This window comes from Staurois parvus, unplaced genomic scaffold (genome assembly GCF_062004578.1).
Source record: "Staurois parvus isolate SC_StPar_1 unplaced genomic scaffold, SC_StPar_1.0 ptg000327l, whole genome shotgun sequence".
In the NCBI taxonomy this organism is placed as follows: domain Eukaryota; kingdom Metazoa; phylum Chordata; class Amphibia; order Anura; family Ranidae; genus Staurois; species Staurois parvus.
Window position 1 is genome coordinate 7,376,144 of NW_028318123.1, and position 27,489 is coordinate 7,403,632.

Here is a 27,489-nt window from a genome sequence, read left to right on the forward strand (position 1 = left end):
TGGGAGGCCCGTAATCTGACAGCACCCTATGAAAAAAATGGAACACACCAGCAGTGTGTGAGGAGACCTGAAAGTGGCACATGGCAGAGTGTGGCGATGGAGACAGCAGCAATGGGAGGCCGTACAGGGACCCATAACACACTCTGGACCTGGCAGCAGCATGAGGAGGCGGTACAGGGGCCCATGGCAGATTACGGGCCTGGCAGCAGCAATGGGAGGCCCGTAATCTGCCAGCACCCTATGACAAAAAATGGAACACACCAGCAGTGTGAGGAGACCTGAAAGTGGCACATGTTTGGGGCATGATTCATGGCGGATTTAGTCAGTTGTGTCAGGAACTGGTGGTTTGAAATCCAGACTAATCCACGCCTGATTCATTTTCACAAACGTGAGTCTCTCCACACTTTGGGTGGACAGTCGTGTCCTCCGCGGAGTTACAATATCTCCTGCCGCACTAAACACGCGCTCCGATGCCACGCTACTGGCCGGGCATGACAGCCTTTCAAGGGCAAATTCAGCTAGTTGGGGCCAAAGGTCAAGTTTCATTGCCCAGTAGTCAAGGGGATTGTCTACCTCGGTTGGCAGGGTGCTGTCCAAGTAGGCCTAAGCCTGTTGTTTGAGGTCCTGCTCCAGGTCCACCTGATGCTGCTGCTGCTGCGGCTGGTTAGTAGTTTCCTCACTGCGCTGGTGAAGAAAGCTACTCATCATCGACTGCAGACTGAGGCAGCCGCTGCTGGTGGAGCTGCCACTGCTCCTACCACCCCACCCCTCCCCTGCTGCCATGGCAGCGGAACGCGAGCGCACAGGGCCCACAGTGTCTGAGGATGGACATTGGCGCAGAAAGGCAGAGACCAGCTGACTACATAGGTGGTTTTTATAGTACGTTATTTTGGCCTCCCTCTCAGCAGGTGTGAAAAAGGCCACCATTTTTGAACGGTAGCGAGGGTCCAACAAGGTGGACAGCCAAAAGTCAACCCTCTGTCTGATGGTTATTATTCGGCTGTCGCTACGCAAGCAAGCGAGCATGCTATGGGCCATTTGTGCCAAGGAATGCGAGGGACTCCCTGCCTCCATCTCCACAGCATACTGCCACGGTGCGTCTGGGTCCTCTGTCTCCTCCTCCTCCTCTACCAGATGCTCCTGCTCCTCCACTCCTGTCCGCTGAGTGGAAAAACCACCCATTTCACTCAATAATTCCTGAGCACCAATGTCCTCCTCTACCTCCTCCTCTTCTTCCTGTCCTGCCCCCACAGGGGTCATGTGGCGTTGAGATCTGTGCGCCACGTCTACCGCACCCTGACCAGCCATTGTTAACAGCATTTGTTCCAGGACGTGCAACAGAGGAATGACGTCGTTCATCACATAGTCCTGCCGACTCACGAATAGCGTGGCCTCCTCAAAGGGCCTGAGCAAGCGCAGGAGTCACGCATGAGCTGCCAATGGCTGACATCTAAGTTACACAGGGAGTACCTTTATCCGCTTGTAACATCAGGAAATCTGTGATGGCCTTTCGCTGTTCGTAAAGGCGGTCTAACATATGTAGGGTTGAATTCCACCATGTTGCAACGTCACAGCATGAGGAGTCGGTACGGGGGCCCATGGCAGATTACGGGCCTGGCAGCAGCAATGGGAGGCCCGTAATCTGCCAGCACCCTATGACAAAAAATGGAACACACCAGCAGTGTGAGGAGACCTGAAAGTGGCACATGGCAGAGTGTGGCGATGGAGACAGCAGCAATGGGAGGCCGTACAGGGACCCATGAGAGACTCTGGACTTGGCAGCAGCATGAGGAGGCGGTATAGGGGCCCATGGCAGATTAGGGGCCTGGCAGCAGCTATAGGAGGCCCGTAATCTGCCAGCACCCTATGACAAAAAAGGGAACACACCAGCAGTGTGAGGAGACCTGAAAGTGGCACATGGCATGAGAGACTGTGGACCTGGCAGCAGCATGAGGAGGCGGTACAGGGGCCCATGGCAGATTAAGGGCCTGGCAGCAGCTATGGGAGGCCCGTAATCTGCCAGCACCCTATGTCAAAAAATTGAACACACCAGCAGTGTGAGGAGACCTGAAAGTGGCACATGGCATGAGACACTGTGGACCTGGCAGCAGCATGAGGAGGCGGTACAGGGGCCCATGGCAGATTAGGGGCCTGGCAGCAGCTATGGGAGGCCCGTAATCTGCCAGCACCCTATGACAAAAAATGTAGCACACCAGCAGTGTGAGGAGACTTGAAAGTGGCACATGGCAGAGTGTGGCGATGGAGACAGCAGCAATGGGAGGCCGTACAGGGACCCATGAGAGACTCTGGACTTGGCAGCAGCATGAGGAGGCGGTACAGGGGCCCATGGCAGATTAGGGGCCTGGCAGCAGCTATGGGAGGCCCGTAATCTGCCAGCACCCTATGACAAAAAATGGAACACACCAGCAGTGTGAGGAGACCTGAAAGTGGCACATGACATGAGACACTGTGGACCTGGCAGCAGCATGAGGAGGCGGTACAGGGGCCCATGGCAGATTAGGGGCCTGGCAGCAGCTATGGGAGGCCCGTAATCTGCCAGCACCCTATGACAAAAAATGTAGCACACCAGCAGTGTGAGGAGACTTGAAAGTGGCACATGGCAGAGTGTGGCGATGGAGACAGCAGCAATGGGAGGCCGTACAGGGACCCATGAGAGACTCTGGACTTGGCAGCAGCATGAGGAGGCGGTACAGGGGCCCATGGCAGATTAGGGGCCTGGCAGCAGCTATGGGAGGCCCGTAATCTGCCAGCACCCTATGACAAAAAATGGAACACACCAGCAGTGTGAGGAGACCTGAAAGTGGCACATGACATGAGACACTGTGGACCTGGCAGCAGCATGAGGAGGCGGTACAGGGGCCCATGGCAGATTAGGGGCCTGGCAGCAGCTATGGGAGGCCCGTAATCTGCCAGCACCCTATGTCAAAAAATTGAACACACCAGCAGTGTGTGAGGAGACCTGAAAGTGGCACATGGCAGAGTGTGGCGATGGAGACAGCAGCAATGGGAGGCCGTACAGGGACCCATGAGAGACTCTGGACCTGGCAGCAGCATGAGGAGGCGGTACAGGGGCCCATGGCAGATTAGGGGCCTGGCAGCAGCTATGGGAGGCCCGTAATCTGCCAGCACCCTATGACAAAAAATAGAACACACCAGCAGTGTGAGGAGACCTGAAAGTGGCACATGACATGAGACACTGTGGACCTGGCAGCAGCATGAGGAGGCGGTACAGGGGCCCATGGCAGATTAGGGGCCTGGCAGCAGCTATGGGAGGCCCGTAATCTGCCAGCACCCTATGACAAAAAATTGAACACACCAGCAGTGTGAGGAGACCTGAAAGTGGCACATGGCAGAGTGTGGCGATGGAGACAGCAGCAATGGGAGGCCGTACAGGGACCCATGAGAGACTCTGGACCTGGCAGCAGCATGAGGAGGCAGTATAGGGGCCCATGGCAGATTAGGGGCCTGGCAGCAGCTATAAGAGGCCCGTAATCTGCCAGCACCCTATGACAAAAAATTGAACACACCAGCAGTGTGAGGAGACCTGAAAGTGGCACATGGCATGAGAGACTGTGGACCTGGCAGCAGCATGAGGAGGCGGTACAGGGGCCCATGGCAGATTAGGGGCCTGGCAGCAGCTATGGGAGGCCCGTAATCTGCCAGCACCCTATGTCAAAAAATTGAACACACCAGCAGTGTGAGGAGACCTGAAAGTGGCACATGGCATGAGACACTGTGGACCTGGCAGCAGCATGAGGAGGCGGTACAGGGGCCCATGGCAGATTAGGGGCCTGGCAGCAGCTATGGGAGGCCCGTAATCTGCCAGCACCCTATGTCAAAAAATTGAACACACCAGCAGTGTGAGGAGACCTGAAAGTGGCACATGGCATGAGACACTGTGGACCTGGCAGCAGCATGAGGAGGCGGTACAGGGGCCCATGGCAGATTAGGGGCCTGGCAGCAGCTATGGGAGGCCCGTAATCTGCCAGCACCCTATGACAAAAAATTGAACACACCAGCAGTGTGAGGAGACCTGAAAGTGGCACATGGCAGAGTGTGGCGATGGAGACAGCAGCAATGGGAGGCCGTACAGGGACCCATGAGAGACTCTGGACCTGGCAGCAGCATGAGGAGGGGGTATAGGGGCCCATGGCAGATTAGGGGCCTGGCAGCAGCTATGGGGGCCCGTAATCTGCCAGCACCCTATGACAAAAAATTGAACACACCAGCAGTGTGAGGAGACCTGAAAGTGGCACATGGCATGAGACACTGTGGACCTGGCAGCAGCATGAGGAGGCGGTACAGGGGCCCATGGCAGATTAGGGGCCTGGCAGCAGCTATGGGAGGCCCGTAATCTGCCAGCACCCTATGACAAAAAATGAAACACACCAGCTGTCAGGGCCTGGACTTGAACCTGGGACTTCTACTGTGTCAGGCAGTAACTCTACTCACTGAGCTACCTGGGATGCTGGACAACACTTTGCCTCATCTATTGGATAATCCTGCCTTGTGCCTTGTTTGCTCTTGAACCTTGAACTCCTTGCTCCTCCCATGAACTTCCTATATAATCCATGTCCTTGGACTTCCTCCTTGCCAGATTATTGTGCCTTTCCAGCCAATATCCTGCTACTGTTCCTGCTGCTGTCTACACCTCCGCTACTGACCTTTGGCTTGTTCCTGACCACGATTGATCTGCTACCATTTGTGACCGACCCTTGGCTTGTGACCGACTCTGCTTTCGTCTGATCCCTAACCTGTTGATCCGCTATTGGTTCCCAGTCTGCTCATTCCCTGGTGGGGTGATCCTGAGATCTGCGACCTGGTATTAACACGCAGCCCAATCCATCTCCACCATTAGGAGCTCTGGTGAATACCGGTTAATACTTAGACCCCGCACCTCAGGTGAGCCTGCGTCGTTCCCAGGGGGATCCGCTGGTGTACCTATCCTGCTGGTTCCAGGTAAGCCTTTTACTGCTATAGCAACTGGTCTCTGAACCTGACCTTACACCGTGACACCAGCAGTGTGAGGAGACCTGAAAGTGGCACATGGCATGAGACACTGTGGACCTGGCAGCAGCATGAGGAGGCGGTACAGGGGCCCATGGCAGATTAGGGGCCTGGCAGCAGCTATGGGAGGCCCGTAATCTGACAGCACCCTATGACAAAAAATGGAACACACCAGCAGTGTGAGGAGTCCTGAAAGTGGCACATGGCAGAGTGTGGCGATGGAGACAGCAGCAATGGGAGGCCGTACAGGGACCCATGAGAGACTCTGGACCTGGCAGCAGCATGAGGAGGCGGTATAAGGGCCCATGGCATATTAGGGGCCTGGCAGCAGCTATGGGAGGCCCGTAATCTGCCAGCACCCTATGTCAAAAAATTGAACACACCAGCAGTGTGAGGAGACCTGAAAGTGGCACATGGCATGAGACACTGTGGACCTGGCAGCAGCATGAGGAGGTGGTACAGGGGCCCATGGCAGATTAGGGGCCTGGCAGCAGCTATGGGAGGCCCGTAATCTGCCAGCACCCTATGTCAAAAAATTGAACACACCAGCAGTGTGAGGAGACCTGAAAGTGGCACATGGCATGAGACACTGTGGACCTGGCAGCAGCATGAGGAGGCGGTACAGGGGCCCATGGCAGATTAGGGGCCTGGCAGCAGCTATGGGAGGCCCGTAATCTGCCAGCACCCTATGACAAAAAATGGAACACACCAGCAGTGTGAGGAGACCTGAAAGTGGCACATGGCAGAGTGTGGCGATGGAGACAGCAGCAATGGGAGGCCGTACAGGGACCCATGAGAGACTCTGGACCTGGCAGCAGCATGAGGAGGGGGTATAGGGGCCCATGGCAGATTAGGGGCCTGGCAGCAGCTATGGGGGCCTGTAATCTGCCAGCACCCTATGACAAAAAATGTAACACACCAGCAGTGTGAGGAGACCTGAAAGTGGCACATGGCATGAGACACTGTGGACCTGGCAGCAGCATGAGGAGGCGGTACAGGGGCCCATGGCAGATTAGGGGCCTGGCAGCAGCTATGGGAGGCCCGTAATCTGCCAGCACCCTATGTCAAAAAATTGAACACACCAGCAGTTTGTGAGGAGACCTGAAAGTGGCACATGGCAGAGTGTGGCGATGGAGACAGCAGCAATGGGAGGCCGTACAGGGACCCATGAGAGACTCTGGACCTGGCAGCAGCGTGAGGAGGCGGTACAGGGGCCCATGGCAGATTAGGGGCCTGGCAGCAGCTATGGGAGGCCCGTAATCTGCCAGCACCCTATGACAAAAAATGGAACACACCAGCAGTGTGAGGAGACCTGAAAGTGGCACATGGCATGAGACACTGTGGACCTGGCAGCAGCATGAGGAGGCGGTACAGGGGCCCATGGCAGATTAGGGGCCTGGCAGCAGCTATGGGAGGCCCGTAATCTGCCAGCACCCTATGACAAAAAATGGAACACACCAGCAGTGTGAGGAGACCTGAAAGTGGCACATGGCATGAGAGACTGTGGACCTGGCAGCAGCATGAGGAGGCGGTACAGGGGCCCATGGCAGATTAGGGGCCTGGCAGCAGCTATGGGAGGCCCGTAATCTGCCAGCACCCTATGTCAAAAAATTGAACACACCAGCAGTGTGAGGAGACCTGAAAGTGGCACATGGCATGAGACACTGTGGACCTGGCAGCAGCATGAGGAGGCGGTACAGGGGCCCATGGCAGATTAGGGGCCTGGCAGCAGCTATGGGAGGCCCGTAATCTGCCAGCACCTTATGTCAAAAAATTGAACACACCAGCAGTGTGAGGAGACCTGAAAGTGGCACATGGCATGAGACACTGTGGACCTGGCAGCAGCATGAGGAGGCGGTACAGGGGCCCATGGCAGATTAGGGGCCTGGCAGCAGCTATGGGAGGCCCGTAATCTGCCAGCACCCCATGACAAAAAATGTAACACACCAGCAGTGTGAGGAGACCTGAAAGTGGCACATGGCATGAGACACTGTGGACCTGGCAGCAGCATGAGGAGGCGGTACAGGGGCCCATGGCAGATTAGGGGCCTGGCAGCAGCTATGGGAGGCCCGTAATCTGCCAGCACCCCATGACAAAAAATGTAACACACCAGCAGTGTGAGGAGACCTGAAAGTGGCACATGGCAGAGTGTGGCGATGGAGACAGCAGCAATGGGAGGCCGTACAGGGACCCATGAGAGACTCTGGACCTGGCAGCAGCATGAGGATGCGGTATAGGGGCCCATGGCAGATTAGGGGCCTGGCAGCAGCTATGGGAGGCCCGTAATCTGCCAGCACCCTATGACAAAAAATTGAACACACCAGCAGTGTGAGGAGACCTGAAAGTGGCACATGGCATGAGACACTGTGGACCTGGCAGCAGCATGAGGAGGCGGTACAGGGGCCCATGGCAGATTAGGGGCCTGGCAGCAGCTATGGGAGGCCCGTAATCTGCCAGCACCCTATGTCAAAAAATTGAACACACCAGCAGTGTGAGGAGACCTGAAAGTGGCACATGGCAGAGTGTGGCGATGGAGACAGCAGCAATGGGAGGCCGTACAGGGACCCATGAGAGACTCTGGACCTGGCAGCAGCATGAGGAGGCGGTACAGGGGCCCATGGCAGATTAGGGGCCTGGCAGCAGCTATGGGAGGCCCGTAATCTGCCAGCACCCTATGACAAAAAATGGAACACACCAGCTGTCAGGGCCTGGACTTGAACCTGGGACTTCTACTGTGTCAGGCAGTAACTCTACTCACTGAGCTACCTGGGATGCTGGACAACACTTTGCCTCATCTATTGGATAATCCTGCCTTGTGCCTTGTTTGCTCTTGAACCTTGAACTCCTTGCTCCTCCCATGAACTTCCTATATAAGCCATGTCCTTGGACTTCCTCCTTGCCAGATTATTGTGCCTTTCCAGCCAATATCCTGCTACTGTTCCTGCTGCTGTCTACACCTCCGCTACTGACCTTTGGCTTGTTCCTGACCACGATTGATCTGCTACCATTTGTGACCGACCCTTGGCTTGTGACCGACTCTGCTTTCGTCTGATCCCTAACCTGTTGATCCGCTATTGGTTCCCAGTCTGCTCATTCCCTGGTGGGGTGATCCTGAGATCTGCGACCTGGTATTAACACGCAGCCCAATCCATCTCCACCATTAGGAGCTCTGGTGAATACCGGTTAATACTTAGACCCCGCACCTCAGGTGAGCCTGCGTCGTTCCCAGGGGGATCCGCTGGTGTACCTATCCTGCTGGTTCCAGGTAAGCCTTTTACTGCTATAGCAACTGGTCTCTGAACCTGACCTTACACCGTGACACCAGCAGTGTGAGGAGACCTGAAAGTGGCACATGGCATGAGACACTGTGGACCTGGCAGCTGCATGAGGAGGCGGTACAGGGGCCCATGGCAGATTAGGGGCCTGGCAGCAGCTATGGGAGGCCCGTAATCTGACAGCACCCTATGACAAAAAATGGAACACACCAGCAGTGTGAGGAGACCTGAAAGTGGCACATGGCAGAGTGTGGCGATGGAGACAGCAGCAATGGGAGGCCGTACAGGGACCCATGAGAGACTCTGGACCTGGCAGCAGCATGAGGAGGCGGTATAAGGGCCCATGGCAGATTAGGGGCCTGGCAGCAGCTATGGGAGGCCCGTAATCTGCCAGCACCCTATGTCAAAAAATTGAACACACCAGCAGTGTGAGGAGACCTGAAAGTGGCACATGGCATGAGACACTGTGGACCTGGCAGCAGCATGAGGAGGCGGTACAGGGGCCCATGGCAGATTAGGGGCCTGGCAGCAGCTATGGGAGGCCCGTAATCTGCCAGCACCCTATGTCAAAAAATTGAACACACCAGCAGTGTGAGGAGACCTGAAAGTGGCACATGGCATGAGACACTGTGGACCTGGCAGCAGCATGAGGAGGCGGTACAGGGGCCCATGGCAGATTAGGGGCCTGGCAGCAGCTATGGGAGGCCCGTAATCTGCCAGCACCCTATGTCAAAAAATTGAACACACCAGCAGTGTGAGGAGACCTGAAAGTGGCACATGGCATGAGACACTGTGGACCTGGCAGCAGCATGAGGAGGCGGTACAGGGGCCCATGGCAGATTAGGGGCCTGGCAGCAGCTATGGGAGGCCCGTAATCTGCCAGCACCCTATGTCAAAAAATTGAACACACCAGCAGTTTGTGAGGAGACCTGAAAGTGGCACATGGCAGAGTGTGGCGATGGAGACAGCAGCAATGGGAGGCCGTACAGGGACCCATGAGAGACTCTGGACCTGGCAGCAGCGTGAGGAGGCGGAACAGGGGCCCATGGCAGATTAGGGGCCTGGCAGCAGCTATGGGAGGCCCGTAATCTGCCAGCACCCTATGACAAAAAATGGAACACACCAGCAGTGTGAGGAGACCTGAAAGTGGCACATGGCATGAGACACTGTGGACCTGGCAGCAGCATGAAGAGGCGGTACAGGGGCCCATGGCAGATTAGGGGCCTGGCAGCAGCTATGGGAGGCCCGTAATCTGCCAGCACCCTATGTCAAAAAATTGAACACACCAGCAGTGTGAGGAGACCTGAAAGTGGCACATGGCATGAGACACTGTGGACCTGGCAGCAGCATGAGGAGGCGGTACAGGGGCCCATGGCAGATTAGGGGCCTGGCAGCAGCTATGGAAGGCCCGTAATCTGCCAGCACCCTATGACAAAAAATTGAACACACCAGCAGTGTGAGGAGACCTGAAAGTGGCACATGGCAGAGTGTGGCGATGGAGACAGCAGCAATGGGAGGCCGTACAGGGACCCATGAGAGACTCTGGACCTGGCAGCAGCATGAGGAGGCGGTACAGGGGCCCATGGCAGATTAGGGGCCTGGCAGCAGCTATGGGAGGCCCGTAATCTGCCAGCACCCTATGTCAAAAAATGGAACACACCAGCAGTGTGAGGAGACCTGAAAGTGGCACATGGCATGAGACACTGTGGACCTGGCAGCAGCATGAGGAGGCGGTACAGGGGCCCATGGCAGATTAGGGGCCTGGCAGCAGCTATGGGAGGCCCGTAATCTGCCAGCACCCTATGACAAAAAATGGAACACACCAGCAGTGTGAGGAGACCTGAAAGTGGCACATGGCAGAGTGTGGCGATGGAGACAGCAGCAATGGGAGGCCGTACAGGGACCCATGAGAGACTCTGGACCTGGCAGCAGCATGAGGAGGCGGTACAGGGGCCCATGGCAGATTAGGGGCCTGGCAGCAGCTATGGGAGGCCCGTAATCTGCCAGCACCCTATGACAAAAAATGGAACACACCAGCAGTGTGAGGAGACCTGAAAGTGGCACATAGCATGAGACACTGTGGACCTGGCAGCAGCATGAGGAGGCGGTACAGGGGCCCATGGCAGATTACGGGCCTGGCAGCAGCTATGGGAGGCCCGTAATCTGCCAGCACCCTATGACAAAAAATGGAACACACCAGCAGTGTGAGGAGACCTAAAAGTGGCACATGGCAGAGTGTGGCGATGGAGACAGCACCAATGGGAGGCCGTACAGGGACCCATGAGAGACTCTGGACTTGGCAGCAGCATGAGGAGGCGGTATAGGGGCCCATGGCAGATTAGGGGCCTGGCAGCAGCTATGGGAGGCCCGTAATCTGCCAGCACCCTATGACAAAAAATGGAACACACCAGCAGTGTGAGGAGACGTGAAAGTGGCACATGGCAGGGGCATGATTCATGGCGGATTTAGTCAGTTGTGTCAGGAACTGGTGGTTTGAAATCCAGACTAATCCACGCCTGATTTATTTTCACAAACGTGAGTCTCTCCACACTTTGGGTGGACAGTCGTGTCCTCCGCGGAGTTACAATACCTCCTGCCGCACTAAACACGCGCTCCGATGCCACGCTACTGGCCGGGCATGACAGCCTTTCAAGGGCAAATTCAGCTAGTTGGGGCCAAAGGTCAAGTTTCGTTGCCCAGTAGTCAAGGGGATTGTCTACCTTGGTTGGCAGGGTGCTGTCCAAGTAGGCCCAAGCCTGTTGTTTGAGGTCCTGCTCCAGGTCCACCTGATGCTGCTGCTGCTGCGGCTGGTTAGTAGTTTCCTCACTGCGCTGGTGAAGAAAGCTACTCATCATCGACTGCAGACTGAGGCAGCCGCTGCTGGTGGAGCTACCACTGCTCCTACCACCCCACCCCACCCCTCCCCTGCTGCCATGGCAGCGGAACGCGAGCGCACAGGGCCCACAGTGTCTGAGGATGGACGTTGGCGCACAAAGGCAGAGACCAACTGACTACATAGGTGGTTTTTATAGTACGTTATTTTGGCCTCCCTCTCAGCAGGTGTGAAAAAGGCCACCATTTTTGAACGGTAGCGAGGGTCCAACAAGGTGGACAGCCAAAAGTCATCTCTCTGTCTGATGGTTATTATTCGGCTGTCGCTACGCAAGCAAGCGAGCATGCTATGGGCCATTTGTGCCAAGGAATGCGAGGGACTCCCTGCCTCCATCTCCACAGCATACTGCCACGGTGCGTCTGGGTCCTCTGTCTGCTCCTCCTCTACCAGATGCTCCTCCACTCCTGTCCGCTGAGTGAAAAAACCACCCATTTCACTCAATAATTCCTGAGCACAAATGTCCTCCTCTACCTCCTCCTCTTCTTCCTGTCCTGCCCCCACAGGGGTCATGTGGCGATGAGATCTGTGCGCCACGTCTACCGCACCCCGACCAGCCATTGTTAACAGCATTTGTTCCTGGACGTGCAACAGAGGAATGACGTTGTTCATCCCATAGTCCTGCCGACTCACGAATAGCGTGGCCTCCTCAAAGGGCCTGAGCAAGCGGCAGGTGTCACGCATGAGCTGCCAATGGCTGACATCGAAATTACACAGGGGAGTACCTTTATCCGCTTGTAACATCAGGAAGTCGGTGATGGCCTTTCGCTGTTCGTAAAGGCGGTCTAACATGTGTAGGGTTGAATTCCACCTTGTTGCAACGTCGCAGATCAGGCAATGCTGTGGAATTCCGTTCTGCCGCTGCAGCTCAAGGAGGGTGTGCTTTGCGGTGTAGGAATGGCTGAAATGCATGCAAAGTTTACGTGACATTTTAAGGATGTCTTGCAGTGGGATGGTGGATTTTAGGAACCGCTTGACAACCAGATTGAACACGTGAGCCATGCATGGCGCATGGCACAACCTTCCTTGACGCAGAGCAGACACCATGTTCTTTCCGTTGTCGGTCAACATGGTTCCGATTTTCAGTTTGCGCGGAGACAGCCATCTGTCGATTTCTCTGTTCATTACACTCAGAAGTTCCTCCCCTGTGTGACTACGTTCGCCAAGGCATACCAGGTGCAGCACAGCGTGACACCGTTGCGCCCTGCACATGTGATATGCGGGTCGGGTAATGGGACTTGGCACGGGGGTGGCGGCTGAGGACACGGCGGAAGAAGAGGTGGTAGAGGCGGACATCTTTGCCGGACCAAGGACGTGCAAACGTGGAGGCAAAAGCGGCGTGACCTGTCCAAGTTGCTGGTGCGGCTGTGACGGCACCACGTTCACCCAGTGGGCCGTAAATGACATGTACTGTCCCTGACCGTAGTTACAGCTCCACACGTCGGCGCTGCCGTGCACTTTGGCAGAGACCGACATGCTCAAAGACTGGCCCACCATCTCTTCTACATGTGAATGCAGGGCTGGCACTGCCTTTTTGGCGAAGAAATGACGGCTTGGCACTCTCCACCGCGGCGCGGCACAAGCCATCATTTCTCGGAAAGGTGCTGAGTCCACCACTTGGAAAGGGAGGGACTGCAGCACCAGCAACTTGGACAGGAGGACGTTCAGCTTTTGCACCGTCGGGTGCGTGCTCGCAAACTGTTGTCTCTTGGAAACGGATTCCAAGAAAGACTGCTGACGGAATCCGTGAAGAGGAGTAGCAGGAGAAGGAGCATCTGAACGAGCGGAAGATGCCTACGAGCGACAACTCCCCTCAGCAGAGGTGTTGGAGCCTTGACTGGCTGATAGAGGGCGATTGACGTCGGGTGACGGAGCAAGTAACGGAGCGGGTGATGGAGCGGGGGCTGGGGCAGGCAGAACCGCCGTATCTTTATCACGGTTTTCCCAGGCCACCGAATGGCGACGCTGCATATGCTGACGCAATGCTGTAGTCCCAACATTGGCCCCCTGGCCACGCTTGACTTTCTGGCCACATAGTCGACATACGGCTACGTTTACTTCCTCGGGCGGCTTGACGAAAAATTGCCACACCGCCGAGTAGGAAACTTTGCCCCCGCTACTCCTCACTGGCTGACTGCTACTTCCTCCGTGCACACCGGCACCACTACTGGCCGTGGTGGTAGGCTGCAGTGGAGCTGGTGCTCTACTCCGTGGCCGTTTGGCTCCACTGACACTGCTGCGACCCTGCTGCCTCCTGGGCAACCCACCGACTGTTTTGCTCGCTGCCAAGCTGCCACCCTCTTCTCCTGATGATGCGGAAGCAATAGCCTGATGACGACGAGGCTGCCAAGTGCGATCAGCCTCATCATCATCAATTAGGGTCTCCGCCTCACTACTAGCCCCCTCGGCTGCGTGTGGGTCAGGAGACAGACCTGTCTCTAGACCGGCTACCGAGCCACTCTCCTCGCCACTACTTCTTCGCCTGGCTGCTGAAGAGGCAGATGTCTCCCCCCGTTCCTGACCGCCCTCTGTTAGCTCTTCCTCACTGTACAGTGGGGCTGAGCCCACAGCATGCGATACTTCGCTTGGTGAGGGAACACCAAAGGACAGGGGCAGGTAGAGGACACGTGATTTCAGTGGGCTTGCTCCCGGGCCATGCCAACTAACGGTTGTGTCTGACGTACCCACCGACCGTTGGCTGTAGGTGTCAGAGGTGACCTGGGAAGAGGAAGACGACCGAGCCAACTAATCGATGACGGCAGGGTTGTCGGTGGAGACACGACCGCTGGATGACACCGGGAGCACTGGCCTCTGGCTGCGAATAGTGCTGCCTCGACCCCTTCCTCTGCTGCCACGTCTGCTCGCTCCTAAAACATTGCCTCCTCTGCCACTCCTCTGCATGTTGTCTGACATACTCTTTAATTAAACGATTCTGTCTCCCTGAGTAACAATTCTGTGTCTTTCCCTGAGTAACAATTCTGTGTCCCTGAGTAACGTTTCTGTGGCCCTAAGTAACGTTTCTGTGGCCCTAAGTAACAGTTCTGTGGCCCTCAGTAACAATTCTGTGTCCCTCAGTAACAATTCTGTGTCCCTCAGTAACAATTCTGTGTCTGTCCCTGAGTAACAATTCTGTGTCTGTCCCTGAGTAACAATTCTGTGTCCATGAGTAACGTTTCTGTGGCCCTAAGTAACAGTTCTGTGGCCCTCAGTAACAATTCTGTGTCTGTCCCTGAGTAACAATTTTGTGTCCCTCAGTAACAATTCTGTGTCCCTCAGTAACAATTCTGTGTCTGTCCCTGAGTAACAATTCTGTGTCCCTGAGTAACGTTTCTGTGGCCCTAAGTAACAGTTCTGTGGCCCTCAGTAACAATTCTGTGTCCCTCAGTAACAATTCTGTGTCTGTCCCTCAGTAACAATTCTGTTTCTGTCCCTGAGTAACAATTCTGTGTCCCTCAGTAACAATTCTGTGTCCCTCAGTAACAATTCTGTGTCTGTCCCTGAGTAACAATTCTGTGTCTGTCCCTGAGTAACAATTCTGTGTCCCTGAGTAACAGTTCTGTGGCCCTCAGTAACAATTCTGTGTCCCTCAGTAACAATTCTGTGTCTGTCCCTGAGTAACAATTCTGTGTCTGTCCCTGAGTAACAATTCTGTGTCCCTCAGTAACAATTCTGTGTCCCTGAGTAACAATTCTGTGTCCCTCAGTAACAATTCTGTGTCCCTCAGTAACAATTCTGTGTCCCTCAGTAACAATTCTGTGTCCCTCAGTAACAATTCTGTGTCTGTCCCTGAGTAACAATTCTGTGTCTGTCCCTGAGTAACAATTCTGTGTCCCTAAGTAACGTTTCTGTGGCCCTAAGTAACGGTTCTGTGGCCCTCAGTAACAAATCTGTGTCCCTCAGTAACAATTCTGTGTCTGTCCCTGAGTAACAATTCTGTGTCCCTAAGTAACGTTTCTGTGGCCCTAAGTAACGTTTCTGTGGCCCTAAGTAACGTTTCTGTGGCCCTCAGTAACAGTTCTGTGGCCCTCAGTAACAGTTCTGTGGCCCTCAGTAACAGTTCTGTGGCCCTCAGTAACAATTCTGTGTCCCTCAGTAACAATTCTGTGTCTGTCCCTGAGTAACAATTCTGTGTCCCTAAGTAACGTTTCTGTGGCCCTAAGTAACGATTCTGTGGCCCTCAGTAACAAATCTGTGTCCCTCAGTAACAATTCTGTGTCTGTCCCTGAGTAACAATTCTGTGTCCCTAAGTAACGTTTCTGTGTCCCTAAGTAACGTTTCTGTGGCCCTAAGTAACGATTCTGTGGCCCTCAGTAACAAATCTGTGTCCCTCAGTAACAATTCTGTGTCTGTCCCTAAGTAACGTTTCTGTGGCCCTAAGTAACGTTTCTGTGGCCCTAACTAACGATTCTGTGGCCCTAACTAACGATTCTGTGGCCCTAAGTAACGTTTCTGTGGCCCTAAGTAACGATTCTGTGGCCCTAACTAACGTTTCTGTGTCCCTAAGTAACGTTTCTCTGTCCCTAACTCTCTCCCTGCATACAGCCAGGTCTGCCTCTGTTGAATGACTGGAGGCAAATGGAGAATTCTAAAATGGCCGCCATTTATAGCTCGACCATTACACTGTGCTGGCTGGCTGCTGATTGGCTAATGCGATCACATGTCATGAATGAATGCATTATGGGTCAGCGCGCCTTCCCAGACATCCCCGCTCCGTCGCCGCACATGTCGCCGCCATTTTAGGAAAAATTTCGATTCGCGCATCCGAAGTCTGCTTATTTTCCTAATATTCGAAACGAATTCCACTTCACCTACTTCGATTCGCTCATCTCTACTGGTCATCCCTGTGCTGTCCGCAGCCTCTGGTCATCCCTGTGCTGTCCGCAGCCTCTGGTCATCCCTGTGCTGTCCGCAGCCTCTGGTCATCCCTGTGCTGTCCGCAGTCTCTGGTCATCCCTGTGCTGTCCGCAGTCTCTGGTCATCCCTGTGCTGTCCGCAGTCTCTGGTCATCCCTGTGCTGTCCGCAGTCTCTGGTCATCCCTGTGCTGTCCGCAGTCTCTGGTCATCCCTGTGCTGTCCGCAGTCTCTGGTCATCCCTGTGCTGTCCGCAGTCTCTGGTCATCTCCTGTACTGTGTCTGCAGTCCATTAGTTCAGAATTTTTTTTTTCCTGTTTTCTGCCTCTAAAACCTAGGTGCGTCTTATGGTCAGGTGCGTCTTATGGAGCGAAAAATACGGTACATTCCAGGCTTGCTATTAATGCTAATTGTTACAGTTGCTTGTGCTCTTAATAAAACTGTCAAACCATCAAATGGCTGTGTCATAACTGATCACATGTGCAGCACCATAGCAGTTGCAGATCAAACAGAGGCTAAGATGGCAGCTTCCTTGGCTGAAAAGGATAGGAGGGTTTAGTTCCCCTTTAAATATGATACTGTCATCTAGTGGTATAACTAGTAGAAATCATAGTATAATATATAAGAATGGTTGTTGTGCCTATGTGTGTATAAACAGCATGAAGTATGGTTAAAGCGGTATTAAACCCAAAATCAAAAATATAATAAATTGTGGCTTACCAGTCCTTAAATGTGGTGGCTGTGGTAGTTTTCTTTTTTTAGGCTTTTTTCCTCTTTTTGCACCTGGTGATCTGAGCAGTAACACACCTTCTGTATTGGATTGCCCCCATTCTGGATGAATGAGCACAGGGACTTTTGGACAGCACCATTGTCATTCTGGGGGGGGGGGGGGAGTGTTAGATGGACTAGCAGATTTAGATACACTAACAAATTAAAGCCAAACTCCAGTTAACACTTTTTAAAGTAGAACTATAGGCAAAACTTTTTTTTTTTTTGGATAGAGCAAGGGAGGGTTCTCACCCCGTCTGATTTTTTTTTTTTTTGCCATCTGTGCCCCATTGCAGAGATTTCCCTTTACTTCCTGTCCCGTAGCCAAACAGGAAGTAAGAGGACATCCCTGCAATTTAAGGGAATTTCTTGGGGACCCCCAGGTCACCAGAACTAGTGTTCCCAGTGGAAGATCCCCCCCTTTTACTTTCACTTTCAATGATAATGGTAAACAGGACAAGTAGAGAGGGTGAACCTCCCTAATGGGGTGTGAGAACTAGCATTAAATGGTAGAGATTTAAAAGGACACCACCACTCGCTTTCTTCTTTTTAAGGGTTTTTCTTGCCCAATGTTATTAAAAAGAAAATTCCATAAATCAAACTCAGAGGGTTTCCCATGCAGGGGTTTTCAGCATTTTACTCTTGCAAAGAAATAGACATTAACCCCCTGGTTTATACAGACAACACTGCCACTCTGGCCTTCCACTTCAGGCTATCATCTTTCTCCTGCAGACTGTTTTCTCACCAGCACTGTCCATTTGGTAGCAGCCACTTGCTGCTCTGGCTTCCACCTTTCCTAGGTGGAGCCCTCCTGACTTCTGGGCAAAGACTCCTGTCTATTGGGGTGGAGCCCAGAACCATAGTCAGGTCAATACTAAAAGCCCAGCACACACCTGACCAATTAGTGTTCTGGATACTCACAAAACCTGGACCCAGGATTGAAGATTTCATCCTTCCTGTGTAAGCCGTGTACCGGGGTGGGCTCCCCACGATACAGTGAAGTCATGGACGAGGAAAGCAACCCCAACACCAGCTTTTTCCATAACAGAATTTTACTTAGATGTGGCAAATAAACACAACCACAAGTGCTGGAAACATACAATAAATTTACATACACCCAGCCCAAAGGCTGAGACCCTTGTGCTGCACAGCACGATGCCTTCTGATGGATGAAGGTAGAAAGTGAAGTAATTTACCTACTGGCAGGGACAACTAAGCTGCCACACCTTACCTGTTATTACCCTAAAAGAGCAGGAATCAGTGTATGGGTGTAAGGTATGGGCTAGCCTGCGGTGCAGCACAACAGCTTACAATCTTACACAAACCTACAGTATTCTCCCTCCCATAACTGGTCCTTTAGCACGTGCCTGAGTATTCCTTCTGAGCAAAACGCCAGTCTGGCTTGAGTTTGTGGTTTTTTTTATCAGCTCTCCAATGTGAAATGTCGCTTTACGTTCCAATTATCAGTAATAACACTTGTGGCCTGACACAAACAGAGACCCTAACTAACTATAGGCCTGGTCTCAGTCTCTAGGCGCCAACACTGAAATGAAGTGCGTGCACGATCTTACCGACCCGGGTCTGCTTTGCATCCACTGGTGACTCTGAACAGAACAAATGTCTCTCCAACAAGCATGAGGTATCGCAGTGTATGTTGCTTTGTTCCTCTGCTCTCATCAGCATTCCTGGCAGCAATATTCCTTTCTCTGAACAGGATCAGGGTCTTGGACACGATCAGCTTCACTTAGCTGCAGCTTTGGTTACTGAGGGATGCTCTCACACCTGGATGCCACAAGATTCTCTGCTCACACTGCTCCTTCATTCACCATCCTCCAAACATGGCTCCTCTCTCTCTCACCTCTTAATGTTCTCTAAACTCTGAGTGAAAACCCCACCTCTTCATGAATATAGAAATATCTATACAGTCTGAGGCTGTGTTTGGAAAACAGTGGCATCTTGTGGCTAAACCTCTGAATGTCAGTCCAGAACATTTAATTTACTCCACACAAACAGTGTTCAAACAATGAGAGCTGTTTCCCCATCTCACACAGGAACAGGATGAAGGGGACAAGGCACAACCTGCACTCAGTGAAATCCTAAAAGCAGTCAGTAAGTGTGCCTCCTCAGTCGGCACACTCCGGAAGCCCTTTGGCGGCCTGAGAGAGGAAGTCTCCTTCATTCACGAAGGCATACAGAAAATCAGGGTGCGCACCACGGTGGCAGAGGGGCGCATCAGTGACATCAAGAATAAGCTCCTTTTTCTCACCAGAGACCTCCGCTCCACCTCCCAGATGGCGGAGGCTAATACCAACAAGGCAGGCAATATAAAGAACCATCTCCGCCACAATAATATTCTCATAGTGGGCCTTGTGGAATGCACTGAGGTCAGGGACCTCACAGACTTTATGGAGTGATGTCTGCTGGAACTATTCTGCAAAGATTCCTTCACTCTGCTCTTCACGGTGGAAAGAGCACACCGAGCCCCACGGCCTCTACCACATGGCTCACAACCTTGGGCTATCCTAACCCAACTTCTAAATGGTAGAAATCTTGAGATTGTCCTATGCCTGGCCTGCAATAAACCCAATACTCTATATAACGGGGGGAAGGTCTATTCCTGAAATCTCTGCAGAAGTCCAAAAGAAGCAAGCAAGATTTTCAGAGGTGAAGAAGCTCTTACAATGGCTTGAAATGACCTACACTATGCTTTACACGGCTCGCCTAAGGATGACTGCTAATGGGCAGGCCCACTTATTTTTTATAGCCTTAGATGCCTCTGAATGGCTGGACTCCAATGAACATAACCTGCAGCGCAGAGAAGCAGCTGGTGAGGAAGGTTACATTGCTTTCTTCTTCTTTTTGTCCATTTTCATGTATTCTCCTTTTTATTCTTGTCACTCTCCTCATGCAGTCCTGAGATGTCACAAGGCTATCCTGGTGTGCCCTTGTTATGCTGTGTGAGGATGCTTCGTTACCTGTAATACAAGCTATTCTCCCTACTCTGTTATTGCGGTGACTTCTTGCACACCTGGCAACATTAACTCTGGGTATTCCTTCGCCTGAACATAACTCTTTTTTTTACTTTTTACTGCCCCTTTGGCAGTATAGTAACTCTTTTGTCACTGACACGGCGAGCACGGCTGTTTTGATTAGGGATATAGCAACTGGTCTGTGTCTATAGAAGGATGTCCGTCCGGCACCTAACAGGAAGGGTTTGCTTGCCTCCCTCATGTTCACTGCAGAGACACCATTGTGTCTTTTCCTTCTGTTCTTTTTACTTGCAGGTACCAGCAGACAAGATTGGGACAGCTCCTTAATGCTTTATGTAATGTATTTGTCAGGGTCCTGTCCACGGCAGAAGTTCTGGAAGATCTGGCATTTCTGCCAGTACTCTGCATGGCTGCAGAAGTACACATCAGCCTCAGTTTGGTGCCAGACGGCCTTTATAAGGAGGATCATCACTTCCTCAAGTTGCTGGATGATCTCTAGCTCCCCGTGCCCTGTTCCTGTTTCCTGTGATTCTGACCTGTGATTTCCTGTTACCGACTAGGCTTGCTCCTGGACCTATCTACTCTGCTTTACCCCTGATCTGACCTCGGCTTGGCTTACGGATACTCTCTCTCTCGCTCCTCTGTGTATGACCTCGGCTATTCCATCTGACTACGTCTGCTCTGATTCCCACCTGGTACCTGACCTTGGCTTGAACCGACTACCCAGTAAACATCTAAATCCTGGAAGGGCTTACATGCCACGCACAGGCGCCTCCTGTCTGCAGACCTATCTCCGTGCACCAGCTGTGCTTCTGAGGTTGACCACCAACCAGCATTCCTACAGGCGAGCTGTGCAACTTTGAGCCAGACTCCCGCTGTCCCACTCTCAGGGGAGTCCGGAACTGAAGCCCTCTCTCCATTGGCCTCCATCACCAGGTATGTGATAGTACTTAAGGTCACTGACAAGTGGGGTTCTGCAGCCCTCATTCCCATACCACTTGAATGGATTTGTTTATTCTGGGCCTCCCACTCATATATTACTGTAATTGCTGGTTGGCTCTGACTGACGACTTGTGAGCTCCTCTTCACATAGTGCTCTATCCTTTAGTTCTCCACGTTTGTACCACTATTAGTAGCACTCCAATAGTGTCTTGGAATGTGAGAGGGGTCGACAATCCACTGAAACGCACTATAATTTCTGCTTGTATCCGCAAATTTCACCTTGCAATTCTCAGTCTCCAGGAGACTCACCTCACGTTCTCTACTTTAACTGTATTAGATTTGCTTAGGTAGGCAGTGAGTTTCATTCAACTCACACCTCCTTCTCTTGCAGGGTGAGTGACCTGATGCACAGGGCATTAGATTTTTAGCTGTTCCACTCCCTGATTGACCAGGAAGGTCGATATATATTTTTGTATTGTAGACTAGTTGCTGTAACTTTAGTACTAGCTTGCGTATATATATCCCATCACTGTTTTCTAGGGCGGTATTACACTCACTATTGTCATACCTGATTGACAAACCTGATATCCCACTTCTAATTGTAAGGGATATTAATGGCTATCGTGATCTGGCCTTAGACAGACACCCCCTAAAGAGCCCGATATATACTAGCGAGGCTCAACTCTGGCGTGATTCCTAGGGGAAGTGGGATGGCAAGATCTGTGGAGACATAGATACCCCTTAACTAACATGCTTCTCCAAAACTCATTCCTCTCTACCGGATTGATATTTGTGTTGGTACCCTATCCATGGATTTATTACTATCTAAAGTTGAATATTACCCCTGGGGAGTGTCTTATCATTTGCTGTGAGTGGCCTGGATTATAGCCAGGCTCCTGATGGATCTGCCTAGAGCCACCTGGAAATTTAATGCCTTCTGGCTTCAGCTATTTCCCTCTAATGACCATATTGCTCAACAAATATCTTCTTACTTCTGTAACCACGCTCACCATTCGGATAGCCTACTGGTGTGGGAGGCGTTTAAAACTTGAGGTATTTTCATCTCAGAAATTAATGGGATCAAGAAATCCACCTCTGAATTGCATAAGTTGATGGAAAATCAGGTGCAACAATTTGAACTGGACTATGTCATTCATTTTTCTGATGCTACCCTGGAGGCTTGGATATCGGCACAAGCTGCTCCTGATCGCTTGACGGCTGAACGCAAACGCTTTTTTAACTAAACTGGTGTACGTTGAGGAGGGGGAGAAAACAGGATTACTTTTAGCTAAACTGGAACACTCCCACCAAACTTCTCCAGTATAGGAGCCATCAGAACTAAACAAGGTCATATTGTAAATCCTCCTGACAGTCCTTGCTGAATTGACACATTTCTGTGAAGGTCTGCACACTCAGTTGCTGATAATATTAATTATTTGTAGCATGTGCCCCTGTCTACCCTCTCTGCCAAACAACTGGGTCAACCGGAGGCACCCTTACTGTATAAGAGCTTCAGAGGGCAGTTGGCTCCTTCCCCTTCTCCAAGGCACTTGGGGATGATGGTATACCCATGGAGGTGCATGCTCGTTATGGAGAACAACTTCTACCCCAATTGCTGTAAGTATTTAATAAAGCCTGCACTGCCCAATGCCCCCCTCCGTCTATGTCCAGGCCTCAAATTATTTTGCTATTAAAACCTGCTAAAGACTCTCTGGATCCGAGCTCTTACAGACCCATTTCCTTATTGCACTGCGATATATAAATTTTGGCAAAAGTCTAATACCTTTGGTTGAAAAAGGTCATATCCTCTAATTCATTCAGTCCAAGCGGGTTTTATGCCACATAAATCCACAGCTATTAATCTCCATACATAAATATGCAAACCCTTGCAGATAATGAGGGACAGAAAGCCTTGCTATCATTGGATGCTAACAAAGCCTTCGATAGCATTGATTGGCAGTACCTTTTGGCAGTGATGGACAGGTTTGGGTTTGGGGACTAGTTTACCTCCTGGGTTCGTTTGCTATACAGCCACCCTCAGGCTACCATACGGGTAGCTGGCAGAATGTTCTCTCCTTTCAGGTTGGGCAGGGGGACTAGATAGGCCTGTCCCCTTCCACCTCTCCTCTTTGCCCTAGCCATAGAGCCACTGGCTGCTACCATACGTTCTAACCCTAAAATTACTGGGGTCCACTATAAGCATCTTCACAAAAAGATTATGCTGTATGCCGATGACATGATGTTATTACTAGGTGACACGTCATAATCTCTGAAAGTGACTATGGACACCATAATCCAATTTGGCGCTTTTTCAGGGTTAACGATCAATTGGACGAAATCAGCTTTGAAGTTGTTGGACGGAGATTGGAGTCCTTCCCTATACCTCTGACTACCCAGTTTAAATATCTAGGGGTTAGTATTTCCCCGGTCATCAATGACTTCTGCTCTCTTCATATACACCCCCTCCTCACTAGATTCTAGGAAAAAATTAGGATCTGTACAAAACTAAAACTGTCTGTTGTCAGTAGAGTAAATTTAATAAAGATGATTCTTATGCCCCAAGTTTTGTATTTCCTTCCTAATTTCCTGATTGTAATCCCTCTCTCAGTTTTTTGCCACGTAAATTTATGTTCCGCTTTCTAATATGGAATGATCTCCCACCTCGGATACTTTTGGAGCAGCTCCAGTGTCCTAAGGATGACAGAGGTCTTGCTCTCCCTAATCCCTGGCTTTACTATTTAGGTGCACAGTCCCAACATCTAGTAGGCTGCATGTCACCTATAACAGACACGACTATAAACTGCTCAGGTCAAATTGCTCTAATACACACCCAGAATACTTCTATCCCAGAGGCACTTGAATCTCAAGCATTTACTAAAATAGACTTTTCCTTACATATACCTTAATGCAAAAGATTTGGAACAAAGCTAGATATCTACAGGGCATTTAAGGTTTCACTACATATAGTGTGATTTGGCATAATGTTTAATACGCTTGGCAGGTTAAATTACAACAGGCCCAACGATGGAAGAGCTTCAGAATTACCCATCTTTGCCAGATCTTTAGGGATGGTTCTTTGCTACCCTTTTCTGATTTACAAAGGATATTTGCTCTGCCTAATTCTGTGCATTATTATTATCTACAATTACAACATGCCATCAAAGTCCAGGGGAATTCTTGTGATTGGCACTTATCCCCATCACCTTCTTCAACTTAATTGCTTCTGTTGAAACCTCTAAGGGTTTTATTTCAAAAGGATACTCTATTCTCATGACTAGATTTCTCAGGTAGTACCCTGTGAAGGCTCAGTCCCAATTGGACAGGGATTTGGGTCCGATCTCAGGAGACCAATGGGAGCAGGCATTAGAAGCAGCCACCACTTGTTCGTTTAATGAGGCCCAAAAACGTTCTCAATTGTACATTCTGCACCAAGTACATTATACAGTGCAGCGACTGCATAGAATTGGTATTCAGCCAGATCCCTGTTGCGTTAAGTGCCTGCGTGATCATGGTGATCTTCTCCATTTACTTTGGAGATGTCCTAAACTACTCCTATATTGGAAGGGGGTTGACCAACATTATTAACTCAGTCTTTCAGGCTTTTATGCCTTTAGATCCCAAATATTGTTTGCTTAATTTATTGTTATTTCCTGTGACTTCACCCGGGAAGCTGTTTCCAGAGCCTTTTATTTCTGTCTGTGCCTTCCTGTCCCAGTCACTCTAATTTCCCTCATTCCTTGTCCTGGAGTCACAGGTATAAGTAGTAAAAAGAGATTTCCCTGCTAAATGCTTCAGGACCATGGACAACACATAACAAAGGAAGCACGCTTCAGTAATATTGCTAGTTAAAAACTGCTGATCACCACACCCCAATGCTAAGGAAGAAAAGCTTAGTAAACAGGATGCACAGCCAAATTGCAGTGGTACTATGGTGTTTAGTGGTGTGCAAACGTTTCTCAATCTGACAAGATTCAAGGTGGGTGTATCAGAACTTCAAAGATTTACTTATATATCCACCTTGGTACTTGACACTTTCACCCCTTTCCTTGCCAGGCCAATATTCAGCTTTCAGAGCTCTCACACTTTGAGTGACAATACTCATGCATTAGTCATGCAACACTGTACCCATATGACATTTTCAGTATTTGTTTCACACAAATAGAGCTTTCTTTTTGTAGTACTTAAAGCGGAGCTCCACCCAAAAGGGGAAGTTCCGCTTTAAGGACTGCTCCCCCGCTCCCCGTTAATTATTGGCACCTTTGGGGAGCGGGTACCCGAATTCGACAGGTACCCACTCCCACTTCCGATCGCCTAGGCGATCAGAAACGGATGGTGTCCTCCCTCCCTCCCTCCCTGTAGTCTTTTGGGACACGTGACAGGTCCCAGAAGACTACAGAACCATTCACGAAGTGCATCGCTACTCGCATATGCGCAGTGGGTACCCGGCTGTGAAGCCGCAAGCTATCACAGCCGGGTGCCCATACTGAAGATGCCGGCCTCCTGGAATACAGGACGGCTGGTGAAACGGGCTGCAGGGGACACACCACGGGACCGAGGGACAGGTAAGTGGCTGTTTTTTAAAAGTCATCAGCTAGAGTTTTTGTAGCTGCTGACTTTTTTTTTTATAGGTCGAGAGAACCCCGCTTTAATCACCACTGTTTTTTTTTTATATTTTGCACTATCATATGAATGAAAAAAAAAACCAAAATTTTAATCACTTTTTACGTAGTTTCTGTTCTAACATATTGTAAATAAGTAATTTTTCTTCATAAATTTTTACCAAAATTTATACTGCTACATTTCTTTGGTAAAAAAATAACCCAATTCAGTGCATATTATTTGGTCTGTGTGAAAGTTATAGAGTCTACAGGCCTTTCAAGTCTATCAATGGAAGTTGATCACACCTGATTTACTGACTGTCTATCTCATTGAGGCTCTAGTATGCCAGGACAGGACAAATACCCTTCAAATGACCCCTTTTTGGAAAGTAGACAGTCCAAGGTATTTAGTAAAAGGCATGGTGAGTTTTTTGAAGTTGTAATTTGTTCCCACAGTTCTTTGGAAAATTAAGAAATTAAATAAAATCATTTTTTTTCCACAAAAATATTAAGTTATTCCTTACACATGGTATAGAGATGTAAACATCACCTGTGACAGTAATAGGCAGTTACAGGTACTCTTTATGGAAAAATCTGAGGTTTATTAGACCTCAGAAGTCTCCTCTGCCCTAAAAACATCTGATCACAGCAAGTTCAGTGTGTTCAGATGCTTTCCAATTTAAAAATGGTGCTGTTTATATCATGGGAAATTGAAAGTGACAACAACACTTGTCTTCGGTTTCATAGAGGTTATTGGAGACCTTCAGGTCCTCTATGGTAAGCAGGTGGAACCAACAGCTTCAGTTCTGGGATCTCTGATGGGATGGAGATCCTGGAGAGGAGGCGGCAGGTGATGGGACACTGACAGATGTTGATGTTTCATTAGAACACTATTGCAGATGTTGATAGTACACTGTGACAGATGTTGATGAGACATTTGTACACTATGACAGATGTTTTTCTGCACTTGTACACTGATGGATATTGATCGTCTATCAGCAGACACCGACAGATGTTGACAGTCCACAAGGGACACCGACAGATGTTGATGTTGCAATGGGACACTGACAGATATTGATGTTGCAGATGTTGATGGGACACTGGTACATGGTGACAGATATTTTTGTGCACTGTACACTGTGACAAATGTTGATGGGGAACTGATATACTGTGACAGAGGTTTTTGTGCACTGTAAACTGTGACAAATGTTGATGGGACACTTACAGATGCTGATGTGCACTGTAGACAGGGACAGATGGTGCTTGTTGCACTAGTGTGGGATGCTTTGCGTCTGTGTGATATGTGTTTAGCTCAACAGTACAATCATCAGATACACACAGGTCGCTGGCAGGCTGCAGTGACCCCCCCTCCTCACTGAGCTCAAGAGGAGAGCCAACACAGAGGCATGTGCCTCTGTTTACATTGTGTGATGGCTGTGATTGGACACAGCCATCACATGATCTGGAGGGCCAATCAGAGAGCCATAATCAGGAAAGCAGATATACATTCAACCAAACAAATGCATGAGCTTAGATTTTTGTCAATAGAAGCACATCAACAATTGCAACAGTCTCAACAATTACAAACCTAAAGAATGTGTTATCCCAACATTTCATATTCCTGATATGTGACTGTTGTGCCATGTACTTGTGTTAAAAAGTATCCTGTTTTCTTTGCATTGCTTTCTTTGGTGATCCCACCAAAGAAAGCAATTCCTATTCCAAACCGACTACACTAAGCATTGCAAGCACACCCATACCAGTATGATGAATTTTCTGTCTGTGCTGGGAGCACAGCCTGCCTGTCCTCCAATGGCAAAAACATTTGCTGAACCACCAAAGAGGGAAGATCAGTGCTTTTTCCTCCCTGCAGTCTCCACTGCCAGCTTTCTAAGCTCCTTATACTGAAAAGAAGAGATGGTCATGTGATCACTTATAACAAAAAAAGGTATATGGGTTGTTTTACAAGGTAAGGGATCACATACACTTTAACTCTAGCAGGTTCTTGGTTTTTGCTTTATTTATTAGTTTGTCTATTTTCTGGAACTACTTGCTCTGTAAATTATCGTACATTACATAATTACAGAGACTACAAAAGGATAATTCCAAGGTAGATTCAGGTACTTACACTGCTTTGCATTTTAAAA